At 41.8% G+C, this 18,343-nt stretch overlaps 1 long non-coding RNA gene across 1 annotated transcript; it reads left to right on the top strand.

The window, feature by feature from the left end:
- Positions 1–7,231: 7,231 nt before the first annotated feature.
- Positions 7,232–8,580, top strand: LOC111968356 (uncharacterized). The gene is made up of 3 exons (XR_002877878.3): positions 7,232–7,487; positions 7,804–7,863; positions 7,945–8,580. It is a non-coding gene; the product is annotated as an uncharacterized lncRNA (long non-coding RNA).
- The last annotated feature ends 9,763 nt before the right edge of the window (positions 8,581–18,343 follow it).

The following is an 18,343-nucleotide window of genomic DNA, read 5'->3' as shown; positions in this document are numbered from 1 at the left end:
GGAAGGAGAAGCACTGAGACGGTTCAGACTAATTCAGGGCTGTCACAAAAGCTTTAAATAACTCTACCTTTGCAGGCTTGCAACTCTCTTGTTGTCCAATATTTACATGACGATATTTACTGACAGTGAGCTGGGAAAATATAATACTGTGCAGACATGCATGCAACACTGCATACAGTGGAATTCACTATTTGATGACCTCTATTAGAAATGTGCTAAAGGCCATCTTTTACAGTGTAAATGTAATTTTAATGGTAAAATTCTTGAATGTAAAATTCTCTAAACAATAATGAATACCTTAAAATATAACTTAAATATTCAACTAAAATAAATTAACATTATCAACTATAGAATATAACAAACAAAATAATAAAATCAGCAACAGATTTTTGAACTAAGTATACATACCAACAAGAAAATAAGCAGCTGTAAAAGTGGAAATGGAAAACAAAATGGAAATGAAAAGGCCTGATTGTGGCGCTAGAGGAAAGGTCAAGATGTCACCAAATCAATAGGTTTCTCCACTTGGGGTCTTGATTGCCATAAAATTTGTTGTGCACAATCCAGCCATTACTTTGAGATATATCTTGTTCTCAGTCTGTTCTCAGTCTTGTTCTCAGCCTGTGGGCATCATGTGTGTAGTGATCCAATATCATAGCCATGCCATTTAACAGTTATCACTGGCCCTTGCTCACCCTTACTCACCAAGAGCCCAGTGTCGAGCCTCTTGCTAGCAAAGCACCGATCAAGTCTTTAAGTCCAGCTTTCTAGCTAACTGACTTTCAATGGACAGCATGGCAAGACTGCAAAGCCTGTCCTGGGACATAGTGGACCTCAAATAGTTTTTAAAATCAGTTTAGCTTACTGAAAGCTCTCTCACCACCAGCAACAGTCACAGGCAGTGTGCAAAATATATGTAAAGCAATGCACACTCTCCAAAAATGCTTTGCAGCTGCATCTTACAAATTGCATTCAGGAGACCAAGAGGGGACAATTAGGGGGAAAGTGCAGCATATACAGTGTTCAGGTGTCTTACTTCATTTGAAACTCAGGTGTAAGATCTCTGGAATACTTCATGATCAGGGGTTGGCACACAGGAGGGACTTTATCCTCACTAATCTGTCCAACTTTTAGAACAGCAGAAAATGATTCTACAATTTTGCAGTGGTGTGAACCTAGTGTCCAAGTCACTTATGATGTTGTCTATAGCAGTAAAAAACACTGTTCCGAAACACCTTTTCTGCACTGTCCTGAGCGTCCCTCTTGAGAGGTCTCATCATGGAATCTCTTCCATTTCCTCTGGCGGCTGTGTTCCTTGCTAAATTGAGGTGCAACATCCATTTGCGTAGCAATCAATGTCGCCTCAGACAGGAGAGACTCCCATCCATCTCCAAGAGCCTGCATCTCTTCCTTTAAGGCTCTGATATTGGCTCCTCTTGTCAAGTACATTTTTCCTGATTGGAGAATCACATTCCTGTCCTCAATGCATTGCAGTACCTGCAGTTATGCCAACTGACGTATAGAGGCTCTCTGGATGTTTACATATTTCCAAAAACAAGAAAAGAAAAAAAACCGTTAGTTTCTAGTGCCCCCTTGTGTTATTAATGTCAATAACCTCGTTGTGTCCAACTGTTCTGAAGTCCAGACAAACAGCGCCTGGGTATGGTCGCTGTCCGGAGTGCTGAAGGAAAGGGCTCATTGGATTCCAGACAGTTTGACACATTTTCCGGTGAAAGATGCTGCTCACCTCCTCAGTCAGCATATTTGATGTTTCAGAAGGAGAGTACAATGAATAGGCTATTGATAAATAAACCAAAAAAAGCATTCTAGACAAAAATAATTCAGTTTTACACCGCTAGGAATAATGATACCAATGTTTATATCGGAATAACATTTGCTTTTTGTATTGATGTATGAATCATTCATTAAACACCATCGAAAGATTATTATCTGCATCCAATACGCAGATTTCTTTCCTGTGTTCTCAGCAGTGCACCAACAACATGACAATATTTGGTAAAGGTTCTCATGAAGCCCTGCATACTGCAAAGGTTAGAAAGTTGATAAGATATTGAGCAGTATTAATGATATGCCAGAGCGATTTCTCTACATGCTCAAGGCAGCAGATGTAGGGGTAGTAGTCCATGGGATGTGGTCCTTGGAATTTTCATCAGCGGCCCAGGGTGACGCAAACCTTCTCCAGTGGGGAACTGGGTGGCGGTCGGACATGGTAAATCATCTTTACTACGGAGAGTAATTATCGGTCTTCTGAAGCTTCAGTGGAATCCTTCCAGTTAACAAGTCTAAGCTGTGGTTGTGTCTGTGCGTATTAGTGTGTGCTTGGTTGAGCTTTGTTTGTGGTAAGTGCATAACTGGGCACACTATAGAGATTATTATGGCATCCCCACAACCCTAATAAGCCAACTGCATCATATAAACCACCTTGATATCCCTCAGGTTAATCTTGCTTCTAAATAATGTTTTATCTCTTTGAGACACACCTGAATAAATAAAGGTTGAATAATATAGACAACCCAATTCGTATTTGTGTAAACATATCCATGAGCATACATAATTGTGTATCGAATTGTATTCTTCTCTGGCATAATAATGATGAAATACAATCTTAAATCAAAATAAATTAAACATTCACACCCAGCATACCATATATGTGCTTTAAAGAGACATCTAACGGCATCGGGTACCAATGAGTTTATTATCGGTGATGACTGGCTGCTTACTAATATGAGATCCTCTGTGCACCTCAGATAAGATTTTTATTAAGAGAACAGCCCTAATGTCCTCTGTTCAGCTTTCAAAGCACACAAATATACATGATCTACTTTGAAATTCCAGTTAAAACTGCTCTGTATTTGATAATGCTTTGAAAATAAGACATTGTTTTCTTTCAAAGTTTTTTTACATATTAACATTTGATCAGAAGCTGGAAGGCAGCTAAGCCAACAGCCTACATACAGTGGGAGAACAAGTATTTGATACACTGCCGATTTTGCAGGTTTTCCTACTTACAAAGCATGTAGAGGTCTGTAATTTTTATCATAGGTACACTTCAACTGTGAGAGACGGAATCTAAAACAAAAATCCAGAAATCACATTGTATGATTTTTAAGTAATTAATTTGCATTTTATTGCATGACATAAGTATTTGATCACCTACAACCAGTAAGAATTCCGGCTCTCACAGACCTGTTAGTTTTTCTTTAAGAAGCCCTCCTGTTCTCCACTCATTACCTGTATTAACTGCACCTGTTTGAACTCGTTACCTGTATAAAGACACCTGTCCACACACTCAATCAAACAGACTCCAACCTCTCCACAATGGCCAAGACCAGAGAGCTGTGTAAGGACATCAGGGATAAATTGTAGACCTGTACAAGGCTGGGATGGGCTACAGGACAATAGCCAAGCAGCTTGGTGAGAAGGCAACAACTGTTGGCACAATTATTAGAAAATGGAAGAAGTTCAAGATGACGGTCAATCACCTCGGTCTGGGGCTCCATGCAAGATCTCACCTCGTGGGGCATCAATGATCATGAGAGAATGTGAGGGATCAGCCCAGAACTACACGGAAGGACCTGGTCAATGACCTGAAGAGAGCTGGGACCACAGTCTCAAAGAAAACCATTAGTAACACACTACGCCGTCATGGATTAAAATCCTGCAGCGCACGCAAGGTCCCCTGCTCAAGCCAGCGCATGTCCAGGCCCATCTGAAGTTTGCCAATGACCATCTGGATGATCCAGAGGAGGAATGGAGAAGGTCATGTGGTCTGATGAGACAAAAATAGAGCTTTTTGCTCTAAACTCCACTCGCCGTGTTTGGAGGAATAGAAGGATGAGTACAACCCCAAGAACACCATCCCAACCGTGAAGCATGGAGGTGGAAACATCATTCTTTGGGATGCTTTTCTGCAAAGGGGACAGGACGACTGCACCGTATTGAGGGGAGGATGGATGGGGCCATGTATCGCGAGATCTTGACCAACAACCTCCTTCCCTCAGTAAGAGCATTGAAGATGGGTCGTGGCTGGGTCTTCCAGCATGACAACGACCCGAAACACACAGCCAGGGCAACTAAGGAGTGGCTCCGTAAGAAGCATCTCAAGGTCCTGGAGTGGCCTAGCCAGTCTCCAGACCTGAACCCAATAGAAAATCTTTGGAGGGAGCCGAAAGTCCGTATTGCCCAGCGACAGCCCCGAAAACCTGAAGGATCTGGAGAAGGTCTGTATGGAGGAGTGGGCCAAAATCCCTGCTGCAGTGTGTGCAAACCTGGTCAAGAACTACAGGAAACGTATGATCTCTGTAATTGCAAACTAAGGTTTCTGTACCAAATATTKAGTTCTGCTTTTCTGATGTATCAAATACTTATGTCATGCAATAAAATGCAAATTAATTACTTAAAAATCATACAATGTGATTTTCTGGATTTTTGTTTTAGATTCCTTCTCTCACAGTTGAAGTGTYCCTATGATAAAAATTACAGACCTCTACATGCTTTGTAAGTAGGAAAACCTGCAAAATTGTCAGTGTATCAAATACTTGTTCTCCCCACTGTATGTTAGCCTCGTAATGAATATCCCCAAGTTACACACACACACACACCTGAACGCAAGAGCTGATTCTCTGTGCACTGCACTGATCAACTCAGGGTTTTCCCTGCAAAATAGTTTCATTCAAAAAAACGAGAGGATCCAACTAAGATAAAAGGGACAAGTCACAAGTTTAGTTCACCAAAGATCTCAATGAGCTCTCTGAGTCATTGTTGGATGTGTGGAATAGCTTTTGGATTGAAATCATGCAATGTTTTGGGGTCTATGAAAATATCTCCTGAAATGGAAATGAATAGACAAATATAGATCAATATAGGTCAATTCGATATCCCGGGGTGTGGAATATTACACACATTTCCCTCATGGCTTTACCAAACTCCTCGGGCTCCTCTGGAGCTGACAAGCCCAACCCCAGTCTCATAGATCTGGGAACATTCTTTGTGGACTCTGATATCATATTTGGATTTACCAGTCATCTTCTGAGGAGAAAAGCAAAGGTGAGTGAGTGCACTCTAACTAACTGTAACATACTCAAAACATGAAATGTAACCTAATACACACTACCTTGAAAATGCTAATGCTAATAAATAAGTAAGTTGATAGACAAAGTGATCAGTAACGCTACAAACCTGGATTTACAGGTAGCCTAAACTACAAAGTCAATTGTCTCGGACCCTGTACATTTTAACATGATGGGCGCCAGGTATTTCAGGACCATGAACAGCTCCTCTGATTGTCCGATCAACCATGCCAACATCGTAGCTTGATCACTGGTTGGATTTCTCTTCTTCCAATGAATTTAAACAAACAGAAGAGAGTAGCAGGGTGGATGGTGCTTTGTGGTCCAAAACAATCATTGCTTTAATAAGCAATGTGGCTACTGTAAACGAGATTTTCATTCGCTGTGCGCTCTACCTCCTGTTCAGAAAGCACCGAGCAGTGATAGCCTAAAATTAAGACTCGAAATCCATGACCACAATAACAGACTTGAATGGTTTGAGGTTTGTGAGGTTTTATGTGTTGTTGGTGTGTCTTGGTCAGTTTAGCTCAGAAAAGTCCACCCTCTTCAATCTGCTGCCATAGGCGACCGCCTAATCCTGCCCAATTAGCGGGCCAGCCTTGCCTGCATTAACGGACCGATGTTTCCCTCTGCAGCGTAGGAAAAAAAATATCAACAAAATAAGTGCACTGGGCCTTTACTACTCCTGTAGTAGGGGACCGATACAGCCGTCTGCAGCGCAGGAAGAAATTTAGCATTAGTGCCACACACACATCACAATTGCTGCTACTACCAGACTCTTATTTACAGTATTGTAGCGACCCGCACAGACAGCGGTGTGTTATGTGGTAGGCTATTAGTGGGTTGTGTTGTACTTACCAGTGTTCGCGGGGTCCGACATGCCAATCAACCTGCTATCTGCCAATCACGGGGATGCCTGGAATGTTCTGATGCCGGGCATCCTGGTGGTTGGCGGAGTGGCGTGGAGGGGGGTTGGGCAGGGGGATGGAGCATTGGAAGTTAAGACCATGTTTAGCCATTGTTCTCTCTCTTACGTCTGGGCTTCACAAGAGAAGGTCACGGTTGGCTTGTGGGGTATCTTTCGTTTATTTGGCGTGGGCTACGGCCAAATGGTATCCTGTGTAAAGTTGGGTTAATAAACCGTCAATTCGTAAACTCAATCCTCTGTCTGGACAATTGTTCCTTTATGATCTAGTCAGGTTATTACAGTATATTGCTTATACTGCACAATTTAAACACTTGCACCCAAATCGCCCCTGTCTCTGATACATGTCTAAATATTGAACTATACTTCCTGTATTATACTTGTTTATTGTAAAATGCTAAAATGTTTATTATATTCCACTGAAATTATGTTCATATCTTATATTTTATCATTGTCTTATTGTTGTTCCAATCTCGAGAAGGAACCTGACAGTAAGCATTTCTGTCACGAATCCTGCCGAAGATGGTGCCTCTTCCTGTTCGGGCGGCGCTCGGCGGTCGTCGTCGCTGGCCTACTAGCTGCCACCGATCCCCTTTTCTGTTTAATTTAGTGTTGTCTGATTAGTTGCACCTGTTTCTTGTTTAGGTTTTGGGCTATTTAAACTCGGTAGGCCCGCCGGCTTTTGTGCGAGCTTGTTTTTCGGTGTGTGTGGTTTCTGTGGATGTTATTTTTTTCTCGAACCGTTTCGTCCTGTTTTGGACTGGGTCTTTTTGCGCCCTTGTGTGTGGCGTTGACCGACACTGTTGCTTTGGGAATAAACTATCCACGTATCTACTACCCTGCTCTCTGCGCCTGACTCTTCCACCCACTATGTCTAGAAGTACATGACAATTTCGTTGGACGATGTACTGTATTCCATGTGTATCCTGTAATTGTGACAAAAAAAACTTGAAACTACTGCAATGCATTGATAAAAGCAGCCATAAATGGGCAAGTTCAGCTTTATAAATATCTAGCCTAATAACCTATAAACCTAATACAACTATCACACATTGAACTACCCTGTCTGATCCATGCACCTACGGTGTTTACGTGATTTACTATTGCAGTGTCAAATCATGCGCCAAAAAGTTTCTCAAAAGTTGTCTTGTGAACCCCACCCATTTAAAAGAGTTGATTCCCGCCCACTGTGCGCAGTGAGGACCAAAACTTCACTTCACTCGTATTGTATTGTCATGGGACTGATCCAGTGCAGCACACAACCATGGTTATTAGTCTACTCTACAGAAGTGGTAGCCAGCAGACGGTTTTGCTTTAGTCACAAGTGTGTAGGGACTGACACTTCCATTTACAACTACGCAGTTGAGTGTATGTGAGAACTACGTCTAGTAGGTATACCCAGACCAAGGAGAATGAACTCATTTTGGGGAAATGCAACTCATGGACGGGACCCTGACAACTGCAGGTTTACTGTAAGTGTTTTAGCCATATCAAGTGTTTTACACATACAGTTAAAGTGTTCAGTTCCGATTTACAATTACACCTGTCGCAGCACCCTTTTGTTTTGGATCGCATTTAGCCTACCTCTGCAGATTGGTAATGCTCATGTCTACCTATTCATGTTGACATTCATGCAGTTTGTCAAGGTATTCAACAAACAACTCCAGACAAGTAACGTTATGCTTCCACACCTGTGCTTGTGCGTCTACAAGTTTGAATCCATTGTATTTTCCTACATAGAAATCAATGAATCTATTTGAACTGACTTGCGTTTCTCTCCTGACGAAGGTGGAGGGTTGTCCCAGCGGAGAGTCGCCGCTGGCCTTGGCAGACCCAAGTTCACTAAAGGTTTGTGAATAAATGTTTAACTTTACTTTGACACTCAAGTGCTGGTTCTATTTGACCCCTAATGCTCGGTTGGCATGACAGGCTTGCAGATGAAGATGGATAAAGTGATCTCTAAGCAAGCGGAGGAAATCTCATCACTGAATCTCTAGCTCCACACTCAAGACCTTTACCTGCAAACCATGACAGATAAGTATGAGGGCAAACGGAATAAGTACTCTAAGCTCCCAAGTGGAATCTTCAATGCAGCAGAATACCACCCTTTGGTACCATCTGGCAGAATTCCAGAACAGTTGCGCTACAGCGTGACTACCCAACCCAACCAAGCTCCCAACCGGGTCTGGGTACACAAAGGAGTGAAGACAACAGAAGGTTTCAGACTTTGCCTCTCTCAGGTGTCCCTCAGTCTTCTCCTCTTGGTCATTCAGTACAGAGTAATATGGTATATACTCGCCAACAAAGCCAACGCTTGGCATCTCTTGGCCTTTCGGCCCACAATTCCCCATAGGATGAAGCCAACCCTCTCTCCGCCCACTTGGTATGGAACGCCGTGACAAAATCGTCAAAAGCTTCCGCACCTTGGACCCCTTTCCAGCGAAGCCTAACAACACTGAGACATTCTTAGCAGACATAGAAGACACTAGGGCTGGGAAATATGACCAAAATCTCAAATCCCGATATAGGTAATTTCATATCCTGATAACGGTACATATCACAATACAGCACATTTTCTGTAAATTCAATGAATAAATAGTTGATATAAAATGACCACATGTAAAGGCCTATTTCTTATTACATTTTGAATTATACTCAACAAATATAAGGTACTTACTCACGTTTTGATTATTTCCCCTTTTATTTAGAACCTTTGTGCAAATTTTCAATTAAGCATGTAACAAAATATAAAATATTAATGTATAAAATCTAAAAAGGTCAATAGAAATCACTTCAACTATAGTTGCAAATAAAATAAATAGGTGTAAAATTTGAATATGGTCTAAAATATCCAAACCAAACATATAATACTCTTTAATAGTAGAACCATTTGAATTGTAGCAGCAAACAAATTAATACAGGCCTAACAAATATTGGTATACAAAATACCAAATGTAAACATGGAGCACTTTTAAGTTTAAACTATAGCAGCAACATAAGGCTCACAAATAAATATATAAAATAAAGCAAGAAGACAAAACACTACTTCAAGTTTGAATTATAGCATTATATGAAAACAACCGAAGTGCTGCAAACAAAATAGATATTTGGCAACAATGCTTCAAAATGTTTGCCTTATGTTTCAGAGTCTCAGGGAGTTAGTTTTACAGGTTGAGAGCCAGGAATACAAGCTGGTCAACTCTTTCTGGTTTAAGTGATGACCTCTGACATGTCACAAGGTTCCCACCTGTACTGAACGCCCGCTCTGATGGGGCACTTGTGGCAGGGATGCACAAGTATTTCTTTGCTAGCTTGGCCACTTGTGGGAAATGTGCCTCATGCTGCCTCTACAGTCGTGGCCAAAAGTTTTGAGAATGACAAAAATATTAATTTTCACAAAGTCTGCTGCCTCAGTTTGTATGATGGCAATTTGCATATACTCCAGAATGTTATGAAGAGTGATCAGATGAATTGCAATTTAGTCCCTCTTTGCCATGCAAATGAACTGAATCCCCCAAAAACATTTACACTGCATTTCAGCCCTGCCACAAAAGGACCAGCTGACATCATGTCAGTGATTCTCTCGTTAACACAGGTGTGTTGACGAGGACAAGGCTGGAGATCACTCTGTCATGCTGATTGAGTTCGAATAACAGACTGGAAGCTTCAAAAGGAGGGTGGTGCGTGGAATCATTGTTCTTCCTCTGTCAATCATGGTTAACTGCAAGGAAACACGTGCCGTCATCATTGCTTTGCACAAAAAGGGCTTCACAGGCAGTAAGATTGCACCTAAATCAACCATTTATCGGATCATCAAGAACTTCAAGGAGAGCGGTTCAATTGTTGTGAAGAAGGCTTCAGGGCGCCCAAGAAAGTCCAGCAAGCGCCAGGACCGTCTCCTAAAGTTGATTCAGCTGCGGGATCGGGGCACCACCAGTACAGAGCTTGCTCAGGAATGGCAGCATGTAGGTGTGAGTGCATCTGCACGCACAGTGAGATGAAGACTTTTGGAGATGGCCTGGTGTCAAGAGGGGCAGCAAAGAAGCCACTTCTCTCCAGGAAAAACATCAGGGACACACTGATATTCTGCAAAAGGTACAGGGATTGGACTGCTGAGGACTGGGGTAAAGTTATTTTCTCGGATGAATCCCCTTTCCGATTGTTTGGGGCATCCGGAAAAAAGCTTGTCCGGAGAAGACAAGGTGAGCGCTACCATCAGTCCTGTGTCATGCCAACAGTAAAGCATCCTGAGACCATTCATGTGTGGGGTTGCTTCTCAGCCAAGGGAGTGGGCTCACTCACAATTTTGCCATGAATAAAGAATGGTACCAACACATCCTCCGAGAGCAACTTCTCCCAACCATCCAGAAACATTTTGGTGACGAACAATGCCTTTTCCAGCATGATGGAGCACCTTGCCATAAGGCAAAAGTGATAACTAAGTGGCTCGGGGAACAAAACATAAATATTTTGGGTCCCATCCCATTGAGAACTTGTGGTCAATCCTCAAGAGGCGGGTGGACAAACAAAACCCCACAAATTCTGACAAACTACAATCATTGATTATGCAAGAATGGGCTGCCATCAGTCAGGATGTGGCCCAGAAGTGAATTGACAGCATGCCAGGGCGGATTGCAGAGGTCTTGAAAAAGAAGGGTCAACACTGCAAATATTGACTCTTTGCATCAACTTCATGTAATTGTCAATAAAAGCCTTTGAAATGCTTGTAATTATACTTCAGTATTCCATAGTAACATCTGACAAAAATATCTAAAGACACTGAAGCAGCAAACGTGGAAATTAATATTTGTGTCATTCTCAAAACTTTGGGCCACGACTGTGGGTTTGTCTCTGGACCAGTCTCCAGTTGGAGATAGAGGTTGAGCTCCTTTTCAATGGATTCTAAGCTTTGCTTTGCTGCTTTTTCAAAGTAGCTGCTCAAACTCTTCTTTTGCTTCTTAGAAGGAAGTTCTGGCTCATCTCTAGCAGCTGCAGCTGATGGATTGGGGGCTACCTCTGCTGATGCTGCCTGTTCAGCCACCAGGTTCTCCAGTTCTGCTGTAGCTCTTGCCTTCATGTTGTCCACCCTCTCTTCTTTAATGTATGTGGTTTTGAACTGAGGGTCAACAAGAGAAGCCATGTCAAGTAGTTCATCCGTGGTCTGGTCATCATACTTCTCATTTAAGTAGTTTAGAATGCCCTTGTCGTGACGTTGGACTGTTGGTGAGGTTTATGACCCCCATAAATACCTTTCCCCCTTTCCTCTCTCTCTACTTTATAGAGTGACTCTTGGAAGGCCCTTTGTTAACATAGAGGGTCTGAAAACATCAAAAGGGTGGGGACCAGAACCATATTTCGGTAATCCAACCAGTTGAAAATATGCTTTGGTACTGAAAGAATATGATATCAGATCAGTTGTCATCTGAGACATTATTACTGATGATAGGATGACATAAACTGTATCTTGGAAAGTCTACACATTCTAGTTATCAGATTCACATGGAATTGTTGTGCAATTGAAATGCGTAAATATGAAACTATTTGTGAAAAGATTAAATGTAATTTTAGCTTCTAAATGAGAGAATTGTTTCCATAAGGTAAACTCTGTTCACTCAGTGGCCCCACCCAAGTGAACAGACATTGGTTGTGAACAATGAAACACGCCCTTCTCTCCCCTACTACATAAGTCCAATATGAAAATTTAACATTCGTGTTCCGAGGATTTGAGGACTCCAGTCCAGACGTTAAAAGGGCTAATATCAACCTACAGAACTAAGCCAACTGCAGCGTGAGCTCAAAGTATGGCAACTTGGCATGAACTTTGAACTCTTATTCACTAAAGTATTGATACCTCCTAGCCGTTGAGTTAGCAGCAGCAGCTGTAAACGTGGGCTAGGAAAGGACGGACAAAGTATCTGTTCTATCACACGACGACGGTACTACAACGTACCTATTCTACCACAAGGCATATTCTTCAAAGGACAAGGGAGATCTCTGTTGGGCAACCCAGCCCAGCCTTCCATCTACGACCAACCTATTGAAGCACAGCTCAGAGTAAATATTTCTTGCATTTTCCTTTTCCAAATGGGCGGTTATTTAGAATGCATAAGATTCCATATTTACGATAGCATAGCTGCATTGCAGTCCGATAAAGACCCAAATTCCTTTGTTCCACAGTCTTCCTGCGCTTTCATTCAAAACCCAACCCCCTTTGTGTAACCAGCCATTTATTATCTGTACCGTCCGCTAGGGACGTTTTCGTTTATGACATAATTAGTAATCAATGTATGACCCATCCTGTGTATGTGTAAATCCGTGTGATTATTTAGGTATTTAGTAAATAAATAATTAAACCAAATTTTGTATTGTTGATTCAACTTGTTAGCCAGGGTTCGTGAAGATAACCAAGAATTCTATGATGTTCAGATGACACTGAATAAGGTGACGATTAATAAGTGACTGCTACTGATGTAAAAGATTGCCAGGTCTTTAAGAGTTTATTCGGAAGATAACAGCTCTATAAACATTCTTTCGTGGTGCCTCAACTTTCTAGTTAATTACATTTACATGATTAGTTTAATCAGGTAATACTAATTACAGAGAAATTATTTTATAGAATAGCATGTCATATCACTTAATCCGACATGGCAAAGACACGACACCCTCTTTGATGGTCGTGGTGAGCGGAGTGTCGTCATCCTGAGGCTTGAGTACCTGGTTGTTGAAGATGGAGGACCGGTTTCAAGTAGGAAACACTTGTGTACTGCTCCCCAGACAAGGCATCTGTAAACTCCATGAGAGGACTCAATGCCTTGTTTATGGACTCCAGAAATTCCAAGTCCGACCAAGTTGGGACCAGATGTCACGTTTTCTTGTTGGCATGGAGGACCTGTGAGAGAGCTTTCTCCTGCTCTTAGACCCTTTCAATCGTTTGTTGCATAGAGCCCCACCTGGTAGGGCTTTCTGTGATCAGCTGATGAGCAGGCAAGCCCAGTTCAGTTTGAGCCTTCGCCAGTTCACGTCTTCTCTTCCATGAATTAGAGAAGGCACTCACCAATTTTTTGCAGATGGCAACTGCTCGTTGCACTTTGGGTAGTTTCACACTTCGCTCTGTGTAAATAAAGGAGAATATAAATTTAACATATATACATTTATATATTACACTTTACAGGACAGGTAACGCATTGTGTGTGGGTGGGCCCCCCCCGTGTGTGGGTGCCCCCCCCCCCCCCCCCACAATGCGTTACCTGTCCTCTAAATGTGTTTAAATGTGCATAATTGTTGTGTTGCTGAGCCTTGTAAAATTAGAATTTCTGTTACTTTGTGACAGACAATAAAAGTTCTCATTATCATTATTATCATTCACTTAAAAAGTTTTTTACTTTGACTACACCCCCATATTCCTCCAAACTTTTAACATGCTTGCACATCACATAACAACAAACATAGCACCTTCAAGACATTAAAATACTGTGTGGCGTGGCCTACTATAAAGGTTAATTATTACTGAAATATATTTTTACATTGTTTTAGACACTCACCAATCGCTAGATGAAGACGGTGGCCAAAACTCTGTACGCGTGTCCAGTTATTCAGCTGAAGTGCAAGGATGTTGTTTGTGGTGTTATCCGTGGTGACACAGACTAGGTGAACTTTGTGCAGTCCCCACAACTCAAGAGCTTCCCTGAGACCTCTGGCTATCATTTCTCCCGTGTGGTCATCTGGGAAATAGCCTGTCCGTAAACACCGTCTGCAGAGTCCAGTCTTGGATGAAATGTATTGTCAGGCTCATATAGGCCTGTGTCGTTCGGCTCATCCACATATCTGCTGTTGTAGCGTAGTACAATACCTTGTGGATTTCCTCCTCTACTTTGGTCAGACACTCTTGATATAAACTAGGCAACTCGACTTGATTGAAGTGTTTTCGTCTTGGCATTTGGTACCTTGGGTCGAGTGTTAGCACCAACTCACGAAACCCCCGTTTCTCGACCGCGTAAATTGGGGCCATGTCTGTGCACATGTAAGTTGTTAATGCAAGCTGTTATCTCCTTCCATCTTCGTGATTCTTTGCTATATGGTGTGCCGCAGGCAAAAGCCTCTTGCAACATCTGAGTCGGGGGTTTGTTTTGACCACTTGACTGTACTTTTTTGGGTCTGTCTGTACTGTTTCACATGATTTTTGCGTAGGTGATAAAAGAGGTTAGTGGTGTTTGAGCCTGTTGTCGGGACCAGCCTGCGGCACATTTTGCAGAGGACGGTTTTCTTGTCCGTGTCAGACTTTTCATACCCAAACCACGTCCATGCGACCGAAGTAGCCCCTCTTTTAGGTACGAGCTCCTTGTCTCCATGCTCTGTGTTACATTCACTGTCCTCCATGTTTGTTTGTGTTGCAAATTTCCTTCCACATGGTAGGCAAATTTGAGAAGCATTTGATAGTCTTCAATATTGGCTGTACTAGAAAATGTAAAATATATTTTTTTAAAGAACATAGTATATGGGATTGATTTTAAGAAATTTTGCTTAATTTGATTAATATTATGATGATTCCAAGAAACTAAAAATGAAACCCTCAGGGTTTCCATTAGGAAAATATGGTGCTGTACAATGTGACGGTCGGGAGTAGGCTACAGTACTAAGAGCATAACATTTACACACCCTAATTGTAGTCTAACCAATACCCAAACGGAGATACAGTGAAAATAAAAATCTTATTGATTTATCAAGACCAGTCCCAATGCTTGTCCCAGAGCAGCGTAAAACGGTGCTGAAATAGTTGACCACATGCAGGTAGCCTATTGCTTCAAACTGTTTTTTATTTAAGCTTTATTTAACTAGGCAAGTCAGTTAAGAACAAATTATTATTTACAATGATGGCCAAGGAACAGTGGGTTAACTGCCTTGTTCAGGGACAGAACAACAGTTTTTACCTTGTCAGCTCGGGGATTTGAACTAGCAACCTTTCAGTTACTGGCCCAAAGCTGTAACTACTAGGCTACCTTCCACCCTAACTCCAATATGCTTTTTAAATAAATAAGATCTACACCACTTTTAACAGCACATTAGTCAACAATAGTGAGACTCATGTCACCTACAGTATATCTACAAATATATTTTTCAATGACATGACTCTCCGCAAATAATTACATTTAGAGGATTGGAGGATTCTAAATTAATATCTAAGGGGCATTTTTTGTTAGGGCAAATCTGATCAGTTAGAATATCTAAGGGGCTTTTATGTAATTCTAAAATAATGAATAATTATAATAATAGTAAAAATAATCGCTTTGTTTAAAAAATAACAATATTTTGGAAATTATTTTGTTTTCAAATAACCGAAAGGGAGCGAGAAAAAGGCCATTCTTGAACATGGGGTGACACATTCTTACACATTTGAAAATAAAGCCAGTTTGTTATTTTGAATTATTTATTTCTGTTTTTAGAGGGAGAGAAACCAAAAGGGTATCGAACCAGCATCTGTAGCAACACAGTTTGCGCTGCGATTTTTATTTTATTTTACCTTTATTTAACCAGGTAGGCCAGTTAGGAACAGGTTCTCATTTACAACCGCGACCTGGCCAAAATAAAGCAAAGCAGTGCGACAAAAAACAACAATACAGAGTTACACATGTGATAAACAAAAGTACAGTCAATAACTATAGAAAAATCTATATACAGTGTGTGCAAATGTAGTAAGGAGGTAAGGCAATAAATAGGCCATAGTAGCGAAGTAATTACAATTTAGCAAATTAACACTGGAGTGATAGATGTGCAGATGATGATGTGCAAGTAGAAATACTGGTGTGCAAAAGAAGTAAATAAAAACAATATGGGGATGAGGTAGGTAATTGGATGGGCTATTTACAGATGGGCTGTGTGTCACACCCTGACCATAGTTTGCTTTGTATGTTTCTATGTTTTGTTTGGTCAGGGTGTGATCTGAGTGGGCATTCTATGTTGTATGTCCAGTTTGTCTGTTTCTGTGTTTGGCCTGATATGGTTCTCAATCAGAGGCAGGTGTTAGTCGTTGTCTCTGATTGGGAACCATATTTAGGTAGCCTGTTTTGTCGTTGTGGGTGATTGTCTGTCTATGTTAGTTGCTTGTGTCAGCACATTTCTTATATAGCTTCACGTTCGTTGTTCGTTTATTGTTTTGTATAGTTTGTTCAGTGTTCTCTGTTTAATAAATTCATGATGAACACATACCACGCTGCATTTTGGTCCTCCGATCCTTCCAACTACTCCTCCTTAGACGAGGAGGACGACGAGCGTGACACTGTGTACAGCTGTGGGTGGTATATGGGGCTTTGGTGACAAAACGGATGGCACTGTGATAGACTGCATCCAGTTTGCTGAGTAGAGTGTTGGAGGCTATATTGTAAATGACATCACAGAAGTCGAGGATCGGTAGGATAGTCAGTTTTACGAGGGCGTGAGTGAAGGAGGCTTTTTTGCGAAATAGGAAGCTGATTCTAGATTTAATTTGGGATTGGAGATGCTTAATGTGAGTCTGGTAGGAGAGTTTGCAGTCTTGTCAGACACTTAGGTATTTGTAGTTGTCCACATATTCTAAGTCAGAACCGTCTAGAGTAGTGATGCTAGTTGGGCGGGCGGGTGCGGGCAGCGATCGGTTGAAGAGCATGCATTTAGTTTTACTAGCAGAGTGTTGTATGGCATTGAAGCTCATTTGGAGGGTGGTTAACAGCGTCCAAAGAAGGGACAGAGGCATACAGAATGGTGTCGTCTGCGTAGAGGTGGATCAAGGAATCACCCGCAAAAAGAGCGACATCATTGTTATATACAGAGAAAAGGGTCGGCCCGAGAATTGAACCCTGTGGTACTCCCATAGAGACTACCAGAGGTCCGTACAACAGGCCCTCCGATTTGACACACTGAACTCTATCTGAGAAGTAGTTGGTGAACCAGGCGAGGCAGTCATTTGAGAAACCAAGGCTGTTGAGTCTGCCGATAAGAATACGGTGATTGACAGATTCGAAAGCTTTGGCCAGGTTGATGAAGACGGCTGCACAGTACTTTCTTTTATTTGATGGCGGTTATAATATCGTTTAGTACCTTGAGCGAGGCTGAGGTGCACCCGTGACCAGCTCGGAAACCAGATTGCACAGCGGAGAAGGTACGGTGGGATTCGAAATGATCAGTGATCTGTTCGTGATCCCTTCGCACGCCAATCCCTTTAGCGGGATCGATTTGACAACATCCAGTGAAATTGCAGAGCTCCAAATTCAAACTACAGAAATATCAATATTCAAGATTCACGAAAATATAAGTGTAATACATCAAAATAAAGCTTAACTTCTTCTTAATCCAGCCGCCGTGTCAGATTTCAAAAAGGCTTTACGGAGAAAGCCGAGCATGCGATTATCTGAGGACAGCGCCCCGCATACAAACACATGAAAATAATTTTTAACCAGGCAGGTGGATGTCACGACTTCTGCGAAAGTCGGTTCCTCTCCTTGTTCGGGCGGTGTTCGGCGGTCGACGTCACCGGTCTTCTAGCCATCGCCGATCCATTTTTCATGTTCCATTTGTTATGTCTTGTTTTCACACTCACCTGGTAGTTTTGAGGATTTCACAAAGTGTTGGAAAATGACATGCTGTTGGTTTCCTCTCCTTTTCACCTAACGCTCCCACTGACCTGCAACTTGAGCTTATCGATCTTCAGTCTGATGCAGTGAGTGGAGAACTATTCAAAACGATGTCACTGACGTGGTTCTATGCATCTCTCGATGAACAAAAGTTTCCAAAGATTAAGAGTCATGCTCAGAAGATGTGTGTACTGTTTGGGTCAACCTATGTATGTAAACATACATTTGCAGTGATGAAATATAACAAGTCAAGGCACAGATCATCTCCTACTGATTCTCACCTCTCAGCTATCCTGCGCATAGCGACGTCAGAAACTATAGCTGACTTCATTGCTCTAGTCAATGCCCATCAGAGACTTCACTCATCACACTGATTGAGTAGTTTAAATGTAATGTTGAGCTCCCTCTCTTGTGTTTTTGTACAACCCTTTAACAAGTATTCTGTCCGTGGTGCTGAATGCATAGTGTACTTTTCCCTCCATGTAGTTCATTGCATGTTTAATAATGAAAATACCTACCAGAAGGAGAACATGAAGGTGGTTTATTTCTGTGCATGTTAAAAAGTAAAATAAGTAGCATATCTGGACGTGATTATACAGTAGATATATCTTCAACACAGTCACACACATGATGTGATGCAACTTGCAGAATCCTTCCAAGATTAAACCCACCAGAGGGGGACTGTCATGACTGTCCTGTGAGCAACTGGGTCAGATCAGCTTGCG

The sequence above is a fragment of the Salvelinus sp. IW2-2015 genome, linkage group LG9 (genome assembly GCF_002910315.2).
Source record: "Salvelinus sp. IW2-2015 linkage group LG9, ASM291031v2, whole genome shotgun sequence".
NCBI classification, from domain to species: Eukaryota; Metazoa; Chordata; class Actinopteri; order Salmoniformes; family Salmonidae; genus Salvelinus; species Salvelinus sp. IW2-2015.
Note: the sequence above shows the minus strand (reverse complement) of the source record. Positions and strands in the feature narration are given on the sequence as shown.